Source organism: Scylla paramamosain, chromosome 4, assembly GCF_035594125.1.
Source record: "Scylla paramamosain isolate STU-SP2022 chromosome 4, ASM3559412v1, whole genome shotgun sequence".
Taxonomy (NCBI): domain Eukaryota; kingdom Metazoa; phylum Arthropoda; class Malacostraca; order Decapoda; family Portunidae; genus Scylla; species Scylla paramamosain.
The window spans coordinates 25,704,527-25,729,291 of record NC_087154.1 but is presented as its reverse complement, the minus strand read 5'-3'; the positions used below and the strand labels follow the sequence as shown (position 1 = coordinate 25,729,291).

The 24,765-nt window shown below is 42.8% G+C and overlaps 1 non-coding gene across 1 annotated transcript; it reads right to left on the bottom strand.

The window, feature by feature from the left end:
• Positions 1–15,703: 15,703 nt before the first annotated feature.
• Trnah-gug (transfer RNA histidin (anticodon GUG)) lies at positions 15,704–15,775 on the bottom strand. The gene has a single exon. It is a non-coding gene; the product is annotated as a tRNA-His (tRNA).
• Between the last annotated feature and the right edge of the window lie 8,990 nt (positions 15,776–24,765).

Genomic DNA, 24,765 nt, shown 5'->3' with positions numbered 1-24,765 from the left:
CTTAGAACATAAAACCATCATGTAATTGCGTTTCTTAAAGCCATAAACATAAAATAAAACGCCATTTCGTGACCTCCATGATCATGAAACTTTCCTGAGTGAAAGCAGATTGATGTTGATTACGTGTATGTGTTTTTCCCTGCGGTGCGAGAAGCTGCGTTGTGACCAGCGGGTGGAGGGTGTGGGAACAGGCAGGTGGTGGATGGGAGGAGCCGAGCGAAGGGGTACAGGCAAGTGGTGGAGTGGGGGCAGGTGTAAGGGATGAGAAAGGTGGAGTGGAGCAAGGGACGGCTTCACCAGTGGCCACCTTTCATTGCTGTGGGTTTGTTTATCTTCCCTTGACTGCGACGAATATTCCTTTTAACTAAATACATAGACACACATCACGCATACATGCATCCACACCAGTGCGGCGCCCACATACACATCCATACACGCTTCACACTCTTTGCGACTAACCTAAACAACACATCTATGCCTATATACACACACGCGTGTACACACACACACACACACACACACACACACACACACACACACACACACACACACACTCACACACATCATTTACGTAAAAAAGAAAATGTCACTTTAAGGTTTGTTCACAAGTTCCTGACCTTTGTGTCAACAAAGCCGAGCGTTTTTGGCATCAGAGTGGTATGTAGGGAAAGATGAGGGAGAGAACCATTTAACTATATATATATATATATATATATATATATATATATATATATATATATATATATATATATATATATATATATATATATATATAATATATATATATATATATATATATATATATATATATATATATATATATATATATATATATATATATATATATATATATATATATATATATATATATATATATATATATATATACATTTATTTATTTATTTATACGTGAGCAAAATAATGACACCACTGACGAAGAAGAAAAGAAGAAGAGAAGAAGAAGAAGAAGAAGAAGAAGAAGAAGAAGAAGAAGAAGAAGAAGAAGAAGAAGAAGAAGAAGAAGAAAAAAGAAAGAGGAAAAGTTGGTGAGAAAACAAAGCCCTGTCTCAGGCGGACCCCTCCCCACTGCCCCCCACGAGGAGCCATGGCCCAGGAGACAAGTCGTGACGTCACGCAGCGAGATGGGTGGGGCGGGGGGAGCGGGAGGAAGTGAGGCGAGCACCACAAACAACCGCAGGAGGACGGACAGCGTGGACGAGGTGGCGGAATGGCCCTCATCCTTACTTGGGCAGGAGTGATTTCCGCCCTGCTGCCCCTGCGCCCCTCCCTTCTCCCACATGGTTCTGGCGCAAGCCTGGAGACCTAAGGGACTGGGAGGGGCGGCAAAGGGGAGTTGGGGAGAGGAAGGAGCGATGTCCTAGAATGTTGGCACGAGAGCTTCCCTACTGCTGCGGGGGTGGACATGTAACATTCGTTCCATGTATTTTCAAGAGGGAAATTTTGGGTCCTCGTATTTACAAAGCACGAAAAATGGGTCAGTAGTGTTGGTGTGGAATGCGGTGGTCGGTGAGCGTGGCGTTTACTCTGACATCTGAGAAAAGCTTGAGTGGTTTGCGAGAAGACCGAGAAAGAGAGAGAGAAATATATTCTAGTAAGTCTTGCAAGGACAAAGACACGCCCGCTTCCCTCCCCCCTCTCGTTCCTAGTGCGTGCGAGCAAGGAGGACATGCTGGGCTGAGACCAACTCACCTGAGGAGCCTCGACAGAGAATTAATTACCTGGTGAAGCATAATCGTTTACATTCAAGTCAGTCGTCATCCTCGCCACATCTCTCTCAAGACACTGATTGCACTCCTTCCTTCCTACCCGTTGCAAACACGAGGTGAAATAATACTATCATTTATACACGCCTGCCCGAGAGAGAGAGAGAGAGAGAGAGAGAGAGAGAGAGAGAGACGAGAGAGAGAGAGAGAGAGAGAGAGTGTGTATCGGTAAAAAACAGTGGCGAGGTGTGGCGTGGCATGGTGTGGCAAGGAGGCGACGCACACCAGGACGAGGTGACCCGGCCCTTGTTGACGTAGTTATTTCTGAAGGAGTGAGTCATGGCTCTCCCTCACCCCGAGGACACACCCAGCTGGCCCTCACCCTCACCCTCAGCTCACCTCGCCCCCTCAGCCTGCCAGCCTCCATACCACTCCCCTCAACTACCACCACACCCAGGACATACATACACACACACACACACACACACACGCATTCCCCCTCACGTACCTAAAATCCCCTCACTGATACTACCACTACTACTTTCCCTCACATCTACCCAAGGAAACTCCTCTCCCATACTCCTCTCATAACTTCCCCTCATTCTTTTACTGCTGTTCACTCCTCAACCCAACATACCCTCCCTTTACTTTCCCTATATACACCCCTCATATTTCCCCTCACTCTTGCTCTTTCACAATGGCACCCTCTCTTTCACCTCCCTCCTCATTACTCTCACCTCAGCCTTCCCTCTCCCTCTCTTATCTACGCAGGAAACTATTGCTCTCCCCTTACTCATCCGACGGCCTCATCTGCTCCCCTTATCCATCACCAGAGCACCCTCATCACCCTGCCAAGGACACTCACCCCTCTCTCCCCTCACTCCCCTCTCTCTTTCATCGCCCATAAAGAATCAGAATCACTACAACACCTCTTGGATACTTTGCATGCTACGTCTTGGTTCACTAGTCTCTTTCTTCCTTCCTTCTTTCCTTCCTTCCTTCCTTCCTTCACCCCCCTACGCCTACTTAAGGTTATCACACACACACACACACACACACACCTTCCTTCACCCCTTTAAACTGCATCACCACTCACGCCACGCCACTCATGTCCTCCGCCTCTTCCTCCTCCTCCTCCTCCTCCTTCTCCTCCTCATCTTCCTCTTCCCACTCGTCATTCGTCGCCAAAACACTATGGAAACTCACAACATTAATCGTCTCGCACTATCTCTTGCCTCATTTTCATCACTTCATCACCACCACCCTCACCATCAACCCCCCTCACTATTACTACTACTACAACTACTACTGTTACTACCACCATCGCCTACTTGTTAAGCTTCCGGCATGGCGCGATTCAGCAGAGAGAGAGAGAGAGAGAGAGAGAGGAGAGAGAAGAGAGAGAGAGAGAGATGAGAGAGAGAGAGAGAGAGAGAGAGAGAGAGAGAGAGAGACCCAAGAAGACAATGCACTTAAGAGTAATCACACTTTAGAATAATTACACTTAAGAGGAGGTAATTATTGTTCGTTGCAAGGCGTTGGTGGGGAAAATTGAACACATTACCGCCACAAGGGGAAAGCAGAGCAGAGGTCTTGTTCACTGGTCGACCACTGTACACGAGAGAGGCTTGATACATGAGTGACCGCCACCACCATCACCACCACCATGCACTCCTCGCCTTCACTACCCCACCAGCCTACCCACCCACGCAGAACCTTCTTACTTCCTCCTCTTCATCCTCCTCCTGCTGATGCTCTTCCTCCTCCTTTCCCTCCTCCTTTCCCTCCTCTTCCCACTCCCGCTGCTCCCTCTAATCTTCCTCTTCTTACTTCAGCGTCTTTCAGTCCCTCCCTTCCGCCACCCAGATCCTCTCCACACCACTCCACTCCCGTCCACTTCATGCCGGGGCGCAGTGATGGTCGGGCAACACTCACAGGTGGCCCCATTGCTCTCCTTTAATTTTTTCCTCTTCTCTCATTTCCTCTCCCTCTTCTTTCTCCTCTTTTCCCTCTTCCTCCTCTACTTGCTTCTTCTCCAAGCACCCAACATGTCTTGTTCTCATCTCACTTTTCTTCTCTTATTTTCTTCTTGTTTTCTTCTTTCTCTTTCTCTTCCTCCTCCTCCTCCTCCTCCTCCTCCTCTTCTACTTCCTTCTTCTTCAAGCATCCAAAATGTCTTGCCCTCACTTCTCTTTTTCCTTTTCTCATGTCCTTCCTTTCTTCTTCCTCCTCTTCTCTCTTTCCTCCTCCTCCTCCTCCTCCTCCTCCTCCTCCTCCTCCTCCTCTACTTCCTCCTCCTCCAAGCAGCCAACAGGCTTTGCCCTTTGAAGTCAACGCAGGCCACAAGCAACTGCGCCTCATCTTTACAAAATCCTTATCGTTACAGGGCTGTGAATCTCTCTCTCTCTCTCTCTCTCTCTCTCTCTCTCTCTCTCTCTCTCTCTCTCTCTCTCTCTCTCTCTCTCTCTCTCAGCCAGCCGGTAACCCCACACGAGGCTGGCTGCATGTGTAAGCGTATCTCGACAAGGCGGTAGTGACGCAGGTCTAATTAATAGCGACTGCATGTGTGTCTGCTTGGCCGGCCCCGCCCACCCTCCAATATGGTGCGAGGATATGACGGAGAGGCATGTTTACCGCGCGCTCTGGCCCTCCACCCACTGCCCATTGCTTGCTTCCCCCTGGACACTCCCTCGCCTTTGCATCTTACCTGGACACTATCTGGCCGGGTATTGTGAGTGGTGACGTTAGCACAATACCTGCTCACCTCGATGCCTGGTAAATATGAAGAGTGTACTTGGTTCTTTGTGTATTGTATGTATTTTTTTTTATAACCTTAACAATAATACGTAAAAAATTGATGCTATCTGGCTGGGTATTGTGACTGGTGACGTTTGCACAATGCCAGCCTCACTTGATGCCTTGTAAATATGAAGAGTATGATTCGTCTTTATCATCAGTGCGTGGTATTCTTTGGTCAGCCGTATGGAAATGGTTAAAGCATTGTTAACTCTCCTACCCTTATGATGCCACTAACGTTGGTGTTAAGTTGAATTTCAAAGATAAAATGTGCACGATGCTTTGTATCTAACGCAAGTGTTCTTCAGTTTTACGAATGTTAACTCTTTTATCTTTAAAAAGCACGCCACCTTGCTGCTGAGTTTAAGTTTAATTCATCCATATGCCAACAGATGTCGCGTGGCTTCATGATCACTGTCTGCTATATTACTCCTTTACTCGTACTTATGAACAGGAAGCCATGGTCTCAGAAAAAGCCCAACGCAGCTGCAATACTTACCATTCCTCACACCCACAAAAAACAAAAATAACATTAATTGCTGCCGTGTATAAAGTGAAGTGTTTATGAGTCCCCACGAAACGCGACCAACACCAAACTGACCCAAAAAAGAGGACGAGGAGGACCATCACACTGCGAACTTTACCGGCTGTGGGATGTTAACAATGGCATCTTTACACCCTATGGCCACCTCTATCTCTCTCTCTCTCTCTCTCTCTCTCTCTCTCTCTCTCTCTCTCTCTCTCTCTCTCTCTCTCTCTGCTCCGTCCACATAGTAAATTTCCACTCACTCGTTAAGCAAAATATCACGACAATAAAAAACTGGCAATATAAACAAACACACCCTCGAACCAACATTTCCTGAACCCTAAATCTATACTAATGAATTGCAGCGCCCTGAAGAAAATACCCTCTTTGTAACACTTCCCCGTTTTCTTTCACCCGGGTGCTGACGCTGCCATCGCCCCATACACTTCCCTTGCAGACCAAAGCCAATCTTAACCAATCATAAACACAGAAATATAAGCCCCTCCCTCCACGTGAATCATTCCCACGTGTCTTGTGTCTGTGAGTGTGCGAGGAGCAGTCAGAGGTGCTTGCAGAGAACACAAGAACCAGATGTTACATGTTCCCAGTCGATGAGGGAGGTGGAGTGAGCGACAGTGTAAGGGAAGGAGAGGGAGAGGGTGAGAGGGTGTAACGGTGTGAAGATGGTGGTGGTGGTAGTGTGGGGTATTGGTGGTGGTGGTGGTGGTGGTGGTGGCGGAGGAGGAGTAAGAGAGGATGATGATAATGATGTTTTTGATGGTGATGATGATGAGCAGCAGCAGCAGCAGCAGCAGCAGCAGCAACAACAACAACAACAACAACAACAAAGAAGAAGAAGAAGAAGGAAGTGTACAAGCAAGAAAAAGTCAGGGAGGAAAGATGAAGAAGAACAAGAAAACTAGAAAGAGAGACAAAGAAAAGGAAGAAGAAGAAGAAGAAGAAGAAGAAGAAGAAGAAGAAGAAGAAGAAGAAGAAGAAGAAGAAGAAGAAGAAGAAAAGAAAACGGAGAATCAGACAGCAATAGTGAGATATGGGTAAGAGAGAGAGAGAGAGAGAGAGAGAGAGAGAGAGAGAGAGAGAGAGAGAGAGAGAGAGAGAGAGAGAGAGAGGGCACGCTTACAAACATAGAACCTGATGTCTTATATTTTGGTTGACTAAGCGGTTTAACGTCTCGCTTCTTGACTTATTTTAGTGGGCAAGTGTCTACGGTGCTGCTAATCCACGGGCCAGATATAATCCTGGGCAAGGTGGGAACGCTTAGAGAGAGTAAAGAGGAAGAGAAGAGGACAGTGAGGATTAAGATAGTAAAGGCACTGCATATTATGAGGATTAGAGCCATGTTGGGGATGCCAATGAGTAAGGGGACAGCGAGGAGGGCTGAAGCATGAGGAAGCTAGGAGAGAAACGTGGGTTAAGTTAATGAGGAGGCATGAGGTGGGTAGTAGGGAGGCATGGGTAAGATGTATGAGGGTAATTGAGGTTAGTGAAGAGATATGGGGAGGTTAGTGGGATGAGAGGGAGAAGGAAGAGGTAGAAAAGAGACATGAGGACTTAACGAGAGGGAATGTAAAAGGTAAGGAGGAACTGAATGAGTGTTCACTGTACTTAATGAGAAAACATGATTGAGGTGAAAGGGGTTTTATCACTGAAAGAAAGGTGAACAAACAGAGGGAATGTAAGAACGCTAATAAGGAGATGAAGAAGGAAAAACAAAATAAGTGTGTGTGTGCTGCATAAACTGAGACTGAGAGGACAACAATGAGGCAACGAACAAATAGTATGTGTGTGTGTGTGTGTGTGTAAAAACTAAACAATGGAGAGAAGGAAGAGGAGGAGAAGGAAAGGAAGATAATGGAAGCTAAGAAATATACATCGTTATATTTAATTATTCTTATCGCTGTCCTCATCACTGGCAATTCTACCTAATCCACTCAGCAAATCGTGCAGTGAAAGAAAAAAGCACGTCCACCAACACACACACACACACACACACACACACACACACACACACACACACACACACACACACACACACACACACACACACACACACACACATACACACACAATCATCCATCTAAATTTTCAGTGAGCCTGTGTAGTCATAAGAAGTTTAATTCAGTCTCAGCAGTGTTTCATATCCTCAACATCTACACTGCATAAAAAAAATATATATAAATAAAGACACACGGAAGATTAATCGCAAACAAATACTCCTTTCTTAATTCCCATGATGTAGAAAGAGAAAAAAAAAAAACACAAGGAAATACAATATGAATAAAGAAACGGAAGACGAAATTGCAACAAACGAAATCAAATAAAAGCAAAAAAAAATAAGAACCTTTAAGCAACAAAAAAAAAATTAAATAAATAAAAAAAAAAACAGTAGCAGGAGAGAATAACACTATACAAACATACCCGTATCATATTAATAATAAACACGACACAAGGTAAATAAACGTACGCCTACGCACACACACACACACACACACACACACACACACACACACACACACACACACACACACACACACACACACAAGCCAGTCACTATACCAATCCCCAGTAAGACGTGTTGGCCTAAAGACCATCGTTTGTAATGATGAGGGGAAGAAGGAACGGTATGAAGGGGACAGGGACAGCAGTGGTGGCGGCTAGAGAGAGAGAGAGAGAGAGAGAGAGAGAGAGAGAGAGAGAGAGAGAGAGAGAGAGAGAGAGAGAGAGAGAGAGAGAGAGAGAGACGGGGGAGGAAGGGGGTGGGAGAGGGAAAGAAGTACTGTGTATTATTAACTATGGGGATGAATATTAAAGGAGAGCTTAGAGGAATAAGAAAGAGGAGGAGGAAGAGGAGAGAAGGAGGAGAATACAAATAAAAGAAGAAAGAGGGAAAGAAAGAGGGAATAAACAAGTCAGTAAGTGAGGTAATAAATAAACAGGAAATAAAAACAAGCACAATAATAATTTCCTTCCCTTTCTCAACCAGGCGAGGAAAGAGAAGGAGGACAATAAACTTATTAGTCAAAACTATAAAGCAAGTAAACAAGAGAATGAAGGAGAGAGAGAGAGAGAGAGAGAGAGAGAGAGAGAGAGAGAGAGAGAGAGAGAGAGAGAGAGAGAGAGAGAGAGAGAGAGAGAGAGAGAGAGAGTTGTAGGTAAGAATAAGTATGCACAATAATCGTACTAAAAATGAAGAAAAAAAAAGAAAAGAAAACACAGAGAAAGAAAATAGAGAGAGAGAGAGAAACTAAAAGACAAAGATACACACAAAACTGTACGTAGAAATGACTATACGTCGGTAATATTTGTGTTAAAGGTGCGCCGAATGTGTCTGTCCTCCCCATCCTCTCCCATCCCTCCCCCTTGGCCCCGCTCACCACCAGGCAGGCGCCCCATCAGTCATCGCGGCCCATCCCTCTCCGCGTCACATTGCAAACTTTTAGGCGGCAACATCAAAATGGAGCACAATAATTCAACACATAATTACTGGCAAGCATAGTGGTGGCGCTCTTTATATTTAGCGGACGTTACGTACAAGAAAAACCAAGAGAGGAGGAACAGGAGGAGAAGGAAGGAAGGGAGGGCTGGGAGTGAAGATGGAGAGACGTAGGGAAGAAGAGATGCTGTAAGGCGGAGTAAGAAGAGTGATAGAAGCTTTCAGAGGAAAGATAAGAAGGAAAGAGGAGAAATGAGAGAGAGAGAGAGAGAGAGAGAGAGAGAGAGAGAGAGAGAGAGAGAGAGAGAGAGAGAGAGAGAGAGAGAGAGTTATACAAAGTTAAGGGAGTAGAATGGGAGAGGAGATGATGAAGTAGATAGAGTAGATAAGAAGAAAGATAAGATACTTAAGTTGATGAAGATGCGACGTGACAGAGAACGAGAGAGAGAGAGAGAGAGAGAGAGAGAGAGAGAGAGAGAGAGAGAGAGAGAGAGAGAGAGAGAAGCCAGCCAAGAGGAGCAGCAAGCCAGGTACAGGAGGTGATTAATCTGACTTCAAGTTTCTAAAAATTGAGGAAAGGGAAGATGAGTGACGTGAGTGAGGGTTGAATATGTACCTCCGTGAACACTTTTGCGAGAGGAAGAAGTTGGGGTGCATTAATCTAAATGGACGCCTTGTAACTCACACTACGTCGCCGCTTGTTCAGGTGCACAGGTAGGCAGGCATGTCTTAATTAATGTATTATGACAGTGTGTGTGTAAAGGTACATGTGTGTATTATTTAGGATATTTGCACTATTCATACATGTTCCTTGATTGAGTTGTATAAGGTTTCATGTCTGTATTTGTGGTGTTAAATATTTTGTCTTCTTGGTGAGTTTATGTTAATGATTATATTAGGGCATTGTACTTGTATAAGGCGAAATATGTATATTCTTTCGTACACATCATCCATTGTTTAATTCTGTTACCTAAAGTTTCCTCTCTATTTCTATATTTGTAGTGTTGATTTCTTGTCTTCTAGGAAGTATATATTAATAAATGTACCATTGCTGTGTACTTGTGTAAAGCGACATAGTTTATATATCCTTTTATACTCATTATATTCATACATACTCCTTAATTCAATAAAGTCCAGATTTTCAACTCCTATTTTCATATTTTTCCCCTTGAGAAAATTTGTTTCCCTGTCTGCGGTCACACGTGCAAGAAAAGAAGGTTTAACTGACTAAACGTACGTGGCATGTAAACAAAAAGATGATTTACGTACACCCAAGCATTTAGGCCAACCTTGGACCGTCTCATTCCCTGTAGGAGTGAATGGACTCGTGCAGCGGCGGGCGGTCCATCAGCGTGATAAAAGTAATAATATACACAAGGGAATGAGGTCGCCTTCTGAAGCGGGGAATATCAGGTGGGCTTAATGGACTAAACGCACGTTAAAGTCTACACTCATTAAGGCGAGCGTGGACACTTACAATATCTCTGTGGTGTCTTTCGTATTACTCACTACCGCCCTGCCCGCCTCGCCTCCCCGCCTCGTAAATCAGGGAGGAGGGTGATTCTTCCGCGCTCCCTTCCTCCTCTGCATTCGTCTCCTCGGCGTCACCACAAACCCATTACTTCTTTATATACGAGGCTGCGACATGCGTGTCGGAGTCGACCGGGAGGTATATCTGAGCGAACCATCTCTTGCTGTGTCCGCTCAACCTTACACTCTGATGCACACACGTACTTGCACACTCACCCACACACCCACGCCCCTCCCTTCTCCCTCTCCCGTCTCCCGTCGCCGCCCACGCTACAAATAAACATCCGCACCCTCCCCATTCATATGGCTAATCTCTACACTAGCCCATCTCCCGCCCTAGATTTAAGAATGAGCGCGAAAAACCAGAACCGGTGACAAAAGGAATGCTGAGAAAACCCGATCACACAAACACAGGCGGCACCTTGTTTCTGCGCTCCCCGGGGCTTGGCCAGATCTTCCCTCTGACAACAGTTCCCAGAAAGGAGGGACAAAAATGAGCCCCGTCTCACAGGGGACGCGCGGATGACAAGCAAAACAAGACCTCAGGTGTCCGCCATATCTTCCTCTCGCCAGACATTTATAGATCGCAAGCAAAGGGACCTGGCGGGGGCGTTTCTGCTTCTCTTGCGTGATGCATCGAGGCGCTAAGGCCAAGCTGAGGCCCGTGACACCTTCCTCTCCTCCTCAACAAAGTGGCGTCCTTAGAGAGAGAGAGAGAGAGAGAGAGAGAGAGAGAGAGAGAGAGAGAGAGAGAGAGAGAGAGAGAGAGAGAGAGAGAGAGAGAGAGAGAGAGAGATAGTGGTGTGGTCAGACACCTCACTTTTGCTACTGCGTTTTGGCTGCAGCGAGTGTGAACAAGGACATGACTTTGAGTGTCCTTGAGCCCGCTGACAGATTCAACAGTTGTGGACTCACCTTTTCCCAAGATGTGATAAAGATTCCCAGAATTATCACATCGTATGAAGCTGCGAATAAGCGTCTTTGGTGGGGAGGTCTAAGCGTTAAGACTCTCTCCTGTCCAATTCTGAAGACTTTAATGAGGAACAAAATGCACACCGTCTGTTTTAAAAGGGCGTGTGGCTGGCCAGGTGTTCCGCGGCGCATGGTGGGCGAAACATCGGGAGTGTGTATGACCTGTGACATCTTTGGGCTGCTTTAGAGACCAGTGCATGTTAGTGTTTTAACGCACACATTTATGCAAGTATGACGAGAGTGCGACTTTGCTTTTGCGTCAGTGTGGCGAAAGCAGGAAGGACGTTAGAGGGTGGAAGAAGGAAGCAAGATTTCACTTCTAATGGGCAAATGTTGAGAGATGAGGCAATGAGGAGACGGAGGAAGTAATGGGGAGGAAGAACGCAAGACATGGACGCAATGTGATGAGCAGGTGAGGACAGATTATGACAGAAGAGGAAAAAAATATATATAAGGAGAATAAATAAGATATGGACAAGGATACGAAAAGACGATAAACTGCAACTGGTAGGAAACTCAAAATTGAAAATATATACCATGCAAGAAACATCTTTGAGAACGACAAAATGTATAAGGAAGGGTGCAAACAAACTATGAATGACACAGGGATACACAAATATACGATAACTGCAACTAGTATGAAACTGAAGATACTGAAAGAACTGTATGTATCTTAAGACTGAAACATATACCATACAAGAAACGCCTTCGAGAACGACAAAATTTATAAGGAACGAAAGAAATTAAATATGGACGGCAAATGAATACAAACAACACGATAACTACAACTGGTAGGAAACTGAAGACTTTCACACTAATACTGAAAATACACCTTCAAGCAAACCTGAACCACTGCCAAGAGTCAAGAAGCAGGAAGCTGTCTGTCAGTTCCGCGTACTGGCACTTGCTTTCGTCGAACAAGATGAGGAGACCGTGATTTTCTTTATGGGAATGAGAGAGAGAGAGAGAGAGAGAGAGAGAGAGAGAGAGAGAGAGAGAGAGAGAGAGAGAGAGAGAGAGAGAGAGAGAGAGACAGCAACATGTTTCAGTCTTACAATATTAGTGTCAGAAAGGTCTGCTCTTCATTTCTATATGTTGTCTGAAGTTTATTCCCTTTAAAACCTTTGACTTCTGATGACAAAACGACGCCTCTTGAACAATCCTACCTGAGTTTACTGAGCTAAATATTCCACTATAAGCATTAGATTATAACTACTCGATCGCCCCTTCAGATGACAGTGGTGTCTTTCTGTATTACAATTTAAACTTGCATCAGACCATTTTCATTAAGCTAGAGAGACCATAGCAGTCAAAGAGTTTATATGAATGCTTTTTTTTTGGTGATTTACAGGTTATTATTTTATCTATTTGAAGCTCACAAAAGACTGACAAGATTAAGCCAATGGGTGAACTTATATAGTGGTGAAAGAGAGCATTGTTGGATGAGGCAGAGACAGTTTATTTTCTTTATCCTCACTTTAACCATTCAACAGTGCCATTATTTTATCAACTTGAAGCTTACGAAATGCCGATAAAAGACAGAATAAATGCGTGAACTTGTATGGTGGTGAAAGGAAGCGTTGTATGAGGCAGAGGCACTTTACTTTCCTAACTTTCACTTTAACGGTTGAACAGCTTCTTCTTCAGGGAATAATTGACTCTTAGGAAAACTGTTTACATGATCAAGAAAATAAAGTTACTCCACAGTCCACACATTCATACAGTACGTCAAAACAGGAGGAAGAAAATGGTATACACCGACTTCTCGTACAAATTTCTGAAACTTCCTTAATATTATTATGAGAGAGAGAGAGAGTGTTTAGTTTAGCTTGTCATTTCAGCTACTGCCTAAACACTCAAGAAAACACATATATACAATACAGCAAAATAAAAAGAAATCGCAATGACAACATATCCCTGAAATATCTCTAACAAAACTTGCAATGAGAGATGTTTGGTTTAGCTTTCGACTTCAAACAATACCTAAACACTCGAAATAAATAAATAAAGTGCATCCACACATTCATACAACACGGCAAAACAAGAAGGAGGAACGGTACAGACAAACCTTTTATGTAAAATTCTGAAAGATCCTTAACCCTTTGATTGGCACTTGGTACACCTTTCCCTAATTACCAGTCACTCTAAGATATTTTTACTTGTTCTATAGCCACATCCGGTCTTTAAACTGGGAAGAAATTACAAAATATATTCTTTTTGTAGATGCTTGTAAAGACTTCACGCATTGTTTCTGGTGCTGCTAATAACTGTTTCGTGTCACAGTGAAAGGGTTAACATTACTTATTATGAGAGATCAGTTTAATTAACCATTCCAAACCTCGTCTTGGAAAGTATGTAAGTACGTGCAGCAGTTTACAGTACCTACGTCTTTCACTTTCCCAGCAATCATAAAACTTCAGCTGACACTTCTAACGTCTTATATATCACTGACGTCAACAGGAAGATGACAACACAGCACTTCCTCTTCCCATCCTCTTCCTCCTTCTCCTCCTGTTGCTCTTTTTCCTCCTCACTCCTACTTTCACTATTATGAAGACTGACTTGACCCCACACGCCTCATGCACTCTCTTGTTTGATGCTCCTCCTCCTCCTCCTCCTCCTCCTCCTCCTCCTCCTCTTCTTCCTCCTCACTTTTCCTTTCTCTTTATCATCACATCATCATCCGTGTGTGTGTGTGTGCTCCTCCCTTCCCTTCTCTTTTCACTGCATTATTATTTTTTTCTTCTTCCTATGTCTATTTTTCTATCTGTTTATTCATCTCTCTCTCTCTCTCTCTCTCTCTCTCTCTCTCTCTCTCTCTCTCTCTCTCTCTCTCTCTCTCTCTCTCTCTCTCTCTCTCTCTCTCTCTCTCTCTCTCTCTGGTCCTTTTTGCCAGCATCACTAATGTGTCATAAAATTTAGAGTCTAGAAAAGAAAAAAAGAATAGAAAAAGGCATATTTGTACGCAGTGGTGGAAGGAACACAATAAAACACAAGCATAATAATAAGTAAGTCAGAAAATAAGCACGACAAGCAAGATAATGCACGCTTCCTTGCCTCGTTGTGTGAGGGTAACGGAGGCAGTGTGTCTAGTGTAGAAGGTGGATAAATTTGAATTTAACATTATTTGAAAGGTTAAATGCAGAATCAGCGAGATGGAAATGTTGAGTAAAGTTTGCAATGGAAATATAGACAGTAACAGTAGATGTTATTGGGAAGGGAAAGAAAAATGTTATGTTCGGTGGAAGAGGATTTTGTGTTTTGGTGTTACTTTCGTTTTACTGATTTGGAAAAAACAGCCTTACCAGAACTGAACTAGACATCTTTCTTTCTCTCTTTTTTTAAGGTATATATATATATATATATATATATATATATATATATATATATATATATATATATATATATATATATATATATATATATATATATATATATATATATATATATATATATATATTCTTTTACTAACTTTTCCCGGAAGCAGCAACTGAATGGACCACTTTCATTTATTAAATAACATAAACATAAAATAACATTCGCTCTCATCTTTCATTGGTTGCACTTACAAAGTAGGAAAGAAAAAAGAAATCTATATTTCCTATATGCATTATTTGCTCATGAGTCATTTTAAGGGAAATACAAAACTCGAGAGTGAACATACGGATGACAAACTAATAAGTTATATATATTTTTTTTTATTAGCTCAATTAATCACATTTCCTTTTAAAACACTAATTATATTACTGTCTGTATTTATTATGGAAAACGCGAGTCCCCTCTAGTCTATTATTTTTTTCTTTTAGGAAAGTTACTTGAAAAATAATGCTGAAAAATAATTAATTAGTTTAGATTTTTCCCTTGAGCTGAAGGAGTTTCTGGATACCTTGTTTTAGATTTTTCTTAGACTATTTTGTTATCTTTTGTTTTTTTATCTTTTTTTTTGCGAACAGTATAAAAAAAATCTTGGTCTTTATTTATTTTTCCCATTTATTTATTTTTTTATTTATTATGTATCTGTCTATTAATTTACTATTATTTCCTTAACATGACTATATTAGACCCACACATTCCTAATCATTATCAATAATATTTGTGCTGTTAATATTGATGATAGTAACAACAACAACAACAACAACAACAACAACACTTGCTTGAAGCATTTGAAACCTTTAAACAACAGCAATAGTAGAAATGATGAATGATAATAATAGTAATAATAAAAATAGTAATAATATGAATAATAGTAATAATAATAATTATTATTATTATAATAATAATAATAATAATAATAATAATAATAATAATAATAATAATAATAACAATAATAATAATAATAATAATAATAATAATAATAATAATAATAATAACAGCAACAACAACAGCAGCAGCAGCACTGATAATATAAGACGATCAACATCATCTATTCATCCTTTAATATGCCCATAAAACTGAGGAAAATATACATCAAGAAAATAAGTCAACAAAGTACTAGAACAAAACTGGCTATTTCCTATCTTACATTTTCTTTTTTTTTTAAGAGGAAGATAAGAGTTCTCAAGGAAGTTCCCACTCCTTTGCCTGCGTCACTTTCAGTCATCTACAACAGATAAGTACTAACCGGATATGCATTCTAAAATTCCAATGTCCGCCAATCTTTTCAATGAAATAAACAGAAATAAAAACACTGCCACGAAGAATTGCCGTGACCAGGATTCGAACCTGGGTTATTGCGGCCACAACGCAATGTACTAACCACTATACGATCACGGCCACCGGGTCTTCGTGCCTTGAAGGGTCTGGTGGAGAGAGCAAATTTGTGGTCATTCGTATATTCTTTTATGTAAGGTAATGATAAAAATTAATAGATAGTGATACAATAACAAAACTATCAACACTATTCATCTTTATACGTTACAACCACCAAACCTCCTTCTTCCTCCAGTCTCTCCTCCTCCTCCTCCTCCTCCTCCTCCTCTCTCTCCTCTTCATTTTTTTTACCTCTCTCTTCCGCCATTGTCTCACCCACAGTCACGCTCCTTTAACGCGACGAGAACAGATAAAACTTCCCCATTTCTTTACAACTCTGCCAGCCTGCAACATTTTACCTCTGCTGTGAGCCGCCTATCCAACACTTAACCAGGATACTAATCACTTCGGGAACGTTGCTTCGACTTCCTGCTGATGCTGATGGTGAATACTGCAGGCCAGAGACAATGAAAAGGACGTGATTAAGGCAGGTAAGACAGTAATGATGGAAAGATAACTTTGACAATCCTACTGTTAATGACAAAATAAGACGTCTTTATAAATCAATAGACGTATACAATAAAAAAAAATAAAACTCTGAAACTGCAGATAACACTATAGACATTATGCAGCATTATACAGGATCTGAATTACTCGTTTATATAATTAGGTTATCAGTGGTATCTTTTGAATTATACTTTAAAATTCCCACAGACCATTTCATTAAGGTCAAAAGGGAAGCCATAGCATTTAAAAGGAGTCACTCACCCGCATAAGTTGATCGATTAGTTGGTCAAAAGCGGAGGAGGTGGAGGTAGAGAGTATGTGAGACTATGTAAGTTTGACCATTACTTTTTGTTACCAGTTCAATTGTCCTTCAAACTTAAGGGAGTGTCACGGTGCTGTGGAATGAATCATCCGTTTCATTACCACGCTCACTCACCGGAAAATCCTTCTGTGTTGGGATGTTTTAATTAGGAAGATTACGTAAGGGGGAAAGAAGTGCATTGAGGAGCAGCCAATGGAAACGATATGCCCAGCACCACAACGTATATGCTGAAGTCACCCACACAGTGCAGTTCCCTGAGGTACTGCAACAAGATAGGAAGAAGTCACAGGCACACTGATGTAAAGTAAATCTGAAGTACAGCAAGAAGGAAGGAGAAAAAAAGAGACAGACAGTACAATTAACACACACTATGCTTTCACTGAAGACTACAACTTGAGAATCCATATACATGCACAGAGAGAGTGATGAAACATGTAGTCTTTACTTTCAGATGACCAAGAAAGGCAGGAAGGAGCAAGGAGAGGTGATACTCGTATAGGGGAGGCTTTGAGAGAGTGTGTGTGTGTGTGTGTGTGTGTGTGTGTGTGTGTGTGTGTGTGTGTGTGTGTGTGTGTGTGTGTGTGTGTCCAGTCAGTCAGTCTATATATGCATATTTCCATCTATCTGTCAATCTATTTCTATATATTTAAGTATACCTAACCACTGCACCTTCTCGACTTACTTTCCTCCCTTATACACACACTCATACAAAGACGAAAAGGAGAGAGAGAGAGAGAGAGAGGGAGAGAGAGAAGGAGAAGGAAAAGTTAACAGGCAAGGTAAGAGAGAAGGTAAGGGTAAGATACAGACGGGGAAAAGGGAAGGTTACTCCGTTCATTTATTTCCCTAAGTGACCCCCGCGGCGAGATGAGAGGGTGTGGGCTGTGGGTTATGAGAGGGTGTGGGCTGTGGGTTTACACTCGCTATCCGTCATGAGCTGGGATTCCATAGATTACTTCAGATGGATTTGCTTATAATGGATATGTACGTTACAGCTCTGTCTCGACTCGTGTGCGAAAGTGATGTGATGTCCGGCCTGCGTGTGTGTGTATGTGTGTGTGTGTGTGTGTGTGTGTGTGTGTGTGTGTGTGTGTGTGTGTGTGTGAGTGCGATTTAAGAACACGTGTACTTTATGTAATTAGCTTCACACACACACACACACACACACACACACACACACACACACACACACACAAAAGACCATTATCACCATGAGTACCAGTGCTCAACAACAACAACAACAAAAAGCAGGATGATGAATTTAGGGTCTGATCACATAAGAGTTAAATTAATGCCCTCAATATTTTTCTTTCTAGTAATGATGACATCTTGAGTGTAATGAGGAGGAGGAGGAGGAGGAGGAGGAGGAGGAGGAGGAGGAAGAGAGGACGTAGGATGGCGTCTAATACAAAGACGAGGAAGACAAGAATAAAAAAAAAAGACCCATAACATGAAAACACCAAAAATATGAAGGAAAACTATATAGAAACACAACCTTTTAAGCTGAGCATCAGTCAAGGTCACGTCTGAGAAAACCCCACACACCTGGCCACGCTACCTGAGAGCACGCACCTGTATGAACTCATTAGTGGAGGTGAGGCATCAAGTCATCAGCCAGCATGACCATCACCTTCATACACACACCTGCTAGTCCACTTAGTAAACTAACCACACACCGCGCACGCACCACACCCTCTGCAGACCCAAGGCATCGTGTGTGTCTCGTGTCTCGCGTCTCGCTCTCTCTCCCTCAGACCACAGACAAGGTGTAGTATCGTATCCCGCAGCCTTGAACTCTCACAAGCCACGACTCAATAAATCACGCTGAACACCTGACTGAGGATTATCCCTATCTGACTGCATTTGTAATTCTTCAGACAGTGCGAGCGTGCGACTCTCCAGAGGTGTGACTAGAGAACTCATGTTGTTTGTATGCGAGTAGATGTTGGGAGGACATAACGTGTTTGTGTTTGTGTGTTTACTAAAATGATAAAATAAAAACTTTCGTGAACCTGCACAACAAAAAGTAAGACATGATCAGTTTTATACACAAAGCGATGTTGTCCTGAAATTGTCTTGAAGTTGTGAATACGTGTTTATGTTTGCTTGTGAGTTTGCTTGTAACTAAAATCACCCATGAGCCAAGAAAAAGATTAAATCCTATCCAACATCCTATCCAATACACAAAGCGACGTTGTCCTGAAATTACGTAGCAAATATTCCGTCAAAACTCATATAAAGAAAGAATAATCGAGTTTTTTTACGTAGAAATAAACGAGTAAATCAATTTCCTTGGGTTAAACTTCTCCCGGAGCATTGCATAAACATCTTTGATAGCAAGGCGGGATGGAGATACAAGAGTGGATGTGTTACGTTAAGTGGGTGGGCGGCGCGACGGGGTGGTGAACGGTGTAACAGAGGGGTGGTGGGCGGCGTTACAGTAAGTGGGTGGGCGGTGTGACGGGGTGGGCGTGAGGGAGGATGACCGCGGCGTCACGACCACGCGGTTATCTGAACCCATCGGAGAGTGGCTGTCTCACGCCCCAACAACTATCAGCCCTCCTCCTCCTCCTTCTCCTCCTCCTCCCCCTCCTTCCCCTCCTCTTCCTCTTCCTCTCACTTCAATTTTTACGCATCCTCTCACTCTTTATTGCGAAATAGTAAAACCTTTCTTTCTTTCTTTCTAACTAACAAAACAAGCATGTTCTCTTTTCATGAGATGTGTCACTATCCTCCTCTTCCTCCTCCTCCTCCTCCTCCTCCTCCTCCTCCTCCTCCTCCTCCTCTCCCTCCTCTTCTTACTTTTACTCATCCTTTCACTCTTCAACACGAGATAGTGAAACGTTTCTTTCTTTCAAAATAACGAAATGTCTCTTTTCACGGGGCGTGTCAAGAACGAGACGATTGTAAATCATTGTTCTTTATTTCCAAGGGACCGCCAAACCCTTATCGTCACTCTTAATCATGGTGCAGCAGATAAACATAAGTGTGATAGGACAACAAAGGTTATGTTATCTGTTTCTGGTGCAAAATAAAGGGATGTGATTTTCCTCTTTTCTGTTCCTTTGATACTCTTCTTCGTTTCCATTTATTTACGTGTAATTGATAAGGTTATGTATTTTTTTTTTTCCTTTTCTATAAATCTATCTTCCATTTTTTTTTTTTTTTTTCATCGTCCTCCATAATCCGATGAGTCAGTCACTTGACACTGCACACACTCCACCAACAGCTGCTAATTCACCTCACCTGGCTACTTCCCCCACCTCTCTCTTCACCTGCCATTCCCTCTCCACCTGTCATCACTCCCTCTGCCACACTTGTCATTCCCTCCTTCTTTCTATCCACGAGTTGATTTTTTTTTATCCATTCAATCAAATTCGCTTTAAACTTCCAGGAATTCTATCAATCACTAAACATCACATTAGATTCTGGACGGTCTCTCTCTCTCTCTCTCTCTCTCTCTCTCTCTCTCTCTCTCTCTCTCTCTCTCTCTCTCTCTCTCTCTCTCTCTATGGCAACCTCTCGAATCAGAGTCTTTTATCTTGATGAAATTGTTACGCATATCGACTGTCTTATCTAGCACCACAAGAGTGTACTCCCAATCACGCTGTTATCGAGGCTATCCTTTCTCCACCCTCACGTCACAGCCTATCTAGCGCCACCTCTATCACGCAGGTGGTGGTAGTGACAATTATCTCATGAGGGAACGTGCAATATGAGTAATTAGTACATTAAACACTGGTGAGCCCCAAAAAAACATCCATGAGGTATAAATGCGATTATAAATTAAAAATAAATAAAATCTTATGGGCAATCTAAACTTTCTTGACCCTAGTAATCCTACGTTGTAAAAGCCTTCCCTATTCAGTGCCAGCCATAGTGGGAGACGAGCAGGAGTAACGATAAGTAAATATACGCTTGGAGAGAGACAGGGAGATAGAGGCAGTGAATCAGCGAGGTATTATTAATTTTCAGTGAAGCGGCGGCGGTGGTGGTGGTGGTGGTGGTGTGTTGACTGAGCGATGGTGCAGGAGGAGGAAGAGGGAGGTGGCCGCGAGGGTCCGTCTCGTGGCCCACCTGCTAGCGCTGCTCCTCCATCACTGTCAGGGCAAGAGGAGGGTGGCGGCCGAGGCAGGGAGGCGGGAGTGTGGCGTCGGCTGTGTGCTGTATTAGAGGGCACACGCTTCGCCCACCTGATGTTACCTTGACAACACCCACCAAGCCCCCCACTCCTACAGTCCTTCCCCACAGGCCGCCACTTTCCTCTTCATCACCGACTCCAAACGTCACTAGAAATTACATAACTACTGACTGCTTACTATGAAGTGATCGTGTGTACCTCTCACTTTCCTCTCCTCCCTCCCCCTCTTCATCCCCGTCCTTCCCTTCCTCTTGACACTGCCCCCTCCTTTTTCTCCTTCTCCTCCACTCCAAAACCACAAAATAAACTTAATCTTCCTCTCAAATATTCCAAAAACCGACACATTGAAACGCAAAAAAAAAAAAAAAAAAACAGCAATACACATAAAGCTCACCTATTCATTTAAGAGAATAATGAACGAAGTGAGAGAAAAAGAAAAAAAAGAGGAAGACAAAGAAATCCCTGTAAACCCTGACAGGCCTCTAATATTCCAAGCCTCGGTCCAGGTTCTTGTAGTTAATAAAAGATTGAGGCTCGTGGGGGTGGCCTGATCCTATCGTGCCTCGTAGGCCTACTCCGGGGGGTCAACTTTAATTAAACGTTGACTATATTGGCCTGGAGCACCTCGCCGCCGCAATACATCACGGTGGCTCCTAAGTTAACACCAGATCGCTAATAAGATCGCTGAGGCATCCACGAGGTACAAAAGACGGTCTATCTTGTGGGACCTGGAGCTGTGGTGAGAACTTGACGCGGAGTGGAGAGAGAGAGAGAGAGAGAGAGAGAGAGAGAGAGAGAGAGAGAGAGAGAGAGAGAGAGAGAGAGAGGTACGTATTCTGTTGGGTTTAGTTGCTTTGTAAAACCGTGAAGAGTTTACGTGTGAATAATAATTACGGTTAGGTTAGGTGACGAAAGTTATCCTTCGTTTTCCTCTCTCTCTCTCTCTCTCTCTCTCTCTCTCTCTCTCTCTCTCTCTCTCTCTCTCTCTCTCTCTCTCTCTCTCTCTCTCTCTCTCTCTCTCTTCAGTAAACTTTCAATTGCCTTCATCTAACAATAATAAAAACAATGCGTAGGAATTTCCTCCGAGGAGTTAAGTAAGTACTATGCTATGTCTCCTCTACTCATTTCCCTCTGTACAGTTCCTCTTGCTGATATTCTTTTCGTAACACCACAATCAAGTCCTCCGGTTCGTGTCAGTCTCCTCGTCTTTATCTCACCACATCTCCTTCCTCATCTATCATTTCTGGTGTTGCTTCTGCCTTTCCTCTTTCACTGGTTATTCGCCTCTCTTCTCCCTCTCTGTTTCATTCCTTCCCACTCTTCTTATTCTTCATTCCATTCTCTCTTCCTTCCCTGTCTGCTTGCCTGCATTTACTCCCTCCTAGCTTATTCCTTCTGCCTGACTCCCATTTTCCATGCCTGCCTTCCTTGTCTACATCCCTGAATCATTCCTTTCTAGTTTACTTTTTCTGCCTGCCTCCCCTCTCTCCATGCCTTGCTTCCCTGTCTGTCTGCCTGCATCACTCCTTCGTGGCTTGTTCTCTCTTCCCACTTTCCTCCCTCTCTCTATGCCTGCCTTCTTTGTCTATCACTTTTCTGCCTGACTCTCGATCCCTACTTGCCTTGTTCCCTCCCTCAGCAGCCCCTGGTCACTCGTCAGGCGTGTGGCTCCTCGGTGCACCTGAGGAACAGTTTGTGGTCAAGTGTGGTGGTGTCCGGTGTCCACTTGTTTCTGACCCGCTCCCGCCCTGCCCCGTCACATGAGCCTGTCCCTCCTTCCCTCCCTCATTGACCACCCTCAGTGACCCGTGACGCCTCCTACACGTCCCTTAGCGCATCACCAGTCAACATGTTCTTTGTCTTCAGCCCGCCCTTTTCTCTTCCTTATACAGTCTCTTCATAGTTTGCGTTAGGTACATTAAACAAAAGACGAATATGTTGAGAGAGAAATATACGAAGACGAATAAATACAGCTGAAGTGTAAAATTTAAAGGCAGTGGAAATAAGAGACGACCACACAATGCGAAAAAAAGAAGAGAGATGAAGAAAAGAAAGACTACAAATGACATTAAACAATATAAGAATAAGATGGCAAGAGAGAGCTATGCAACGATGAACATACGTTACAGAAGTACAAAAAAAATCAAAAGCAAGAGAAATGGGAGAAGACCACACGATGAGAAAAAGGCGAGAGACGTGAGGAAAAGAAAAACCACGAATGACTACAACAACGAAGCTAAGGAGGAGGAGCAGGAGGAAGAAAAGGAGGAAAATGAAGAGGAAGACACAGGTGCACGAAGGAAAGCATTAGGTCAGGTCAAGGGCGAGGTCAGTGAGAAAGAAGGAAGTGACTAACAAATTAGAAAGAAATGGTAACCAATGTGAGGTCACGAGGGGTCACACTGGGTCACGAAGAGGCTAAAATACATCAAGGTCGAGACTCCAAAACTTCGATGGAGTGGAAAATCTTACCGATGACTCATACGTATTCGCGCCAGTCACTTGAGGAAATATAAGACAAAGGAATGAAGCTACACTTCTGATTAATATTATTTTGTAAGGGATCACCGAAAGAAAAACGATAAGAATAATCTACAGATAAAAAAAAAAAGAAATATATAAAAGAGGGAAGGAAATGAGAGAAAAGAAATTAGGAATATGAGATAAAAAAGAAAAGAAAAGACTCAAGCAAAAACAGTAATAAGAGAAAAAAATATGTAAAAGGGATACCGAAAATTTTGAACAAGAAAAGAAATTGAGAAAGAAAGCAAGAAGGGAAGAAGGATCGACAGAAGAAAAGGAAAGAAAAACAGCAAAAACAAAAATAAGAAAAAAAATATGGAAACAGTACAGAAACAAACACAGAAAAAAAAAATTAAGACTAACGGACCTTAAACTTGAAAGAAAAAAAAACACGCTCAAGAAAAGAAAGAAAGACAGTAAGAAAGAAAGAAAAACAGTACAGAGATCGTCTTCTCTCAGCTGGGACCCGGAAGAATGTGTGTGGGTCACAAGGGTCACGCTGGGTCACCCTCCTTCCTCTGACCTGCCGCGGGGAGCGTTGGGTAATGTTAGGTCACAGGGAACGAGGGAGTCAGGTGGCTGGGACTGTTGTTGTTGTTGTTGTTGTTGCTGTTGTTGTTGTTGGTGGTGGTGGCGGTGGTGGTGGTGGTGGTGGTGGTGTAGTAATAATAGTAGTAGTAGTAGTAATAGTAGTAGTAGTAGTAGTAGTAGTAGTAGTAGTAGTAGTAGTAGTAGTAGTAGTAGTAGTAGTAGTAGTAGTAGTAGTAGTAGTTGTTGTTGTTGTTGTTGTTGTTGTTGTTGTTGTTGTTGTTGTTGTTGTTGTTGTTGTTGTTGCTGCTGTCGTTGTTGTTGTAGAAGTTACTGGTGGCAGTGGCGTTGATGGCGGTGGTCTTGGTGGTGCTATTGGTGGTGGTGGTGGTGGTAGCAGTGGTTGTGGTGGTGGATGTTGAGATAAACAGATGGGGACGAGCCTTCCTCTGTCCTATCTCTACTACCACTAATTAAGTGTAGTGTTATCAAACAGCCTATGAAGAATAAAAGGTTATGTCGATGTGTCACTGTTCGTACTCTTTTGTAACTCTTTTTAATATTTCAATACAATTATCTAGTGATGATTATATATGTCATAAAAATTAATTCTGCCTGCAGTGAAAAGACTTCCTTCACTGTCTTCACTGTTATCCATCCTTTCCCTCTTCTTCTTCCTATCTCTTCTTTACTATCTCTTCACACCACATACAGCACCACGAACACCTACATATCTGATGCAGTTTGTTCTTCCTTGGTGTCTCTCTGTGTACCTAAATCACTCTTCTCCCTCCTCCACCATCTCCTCATATCACAAGCAGCTTCGTAAAGGCTAATTAGTCTGACAAAACTTTCTCTTCCTTTATCTTCTTTTGCATTCCTTCCTATACAACCATTATACAGTTTTTTTTTTATTTCTCTTCCTCCCCAACCTCCTCATATCACAAACAGCTTCGTAAAGGCTAATAAGTCTGATATAACTTCCTCTTCCTT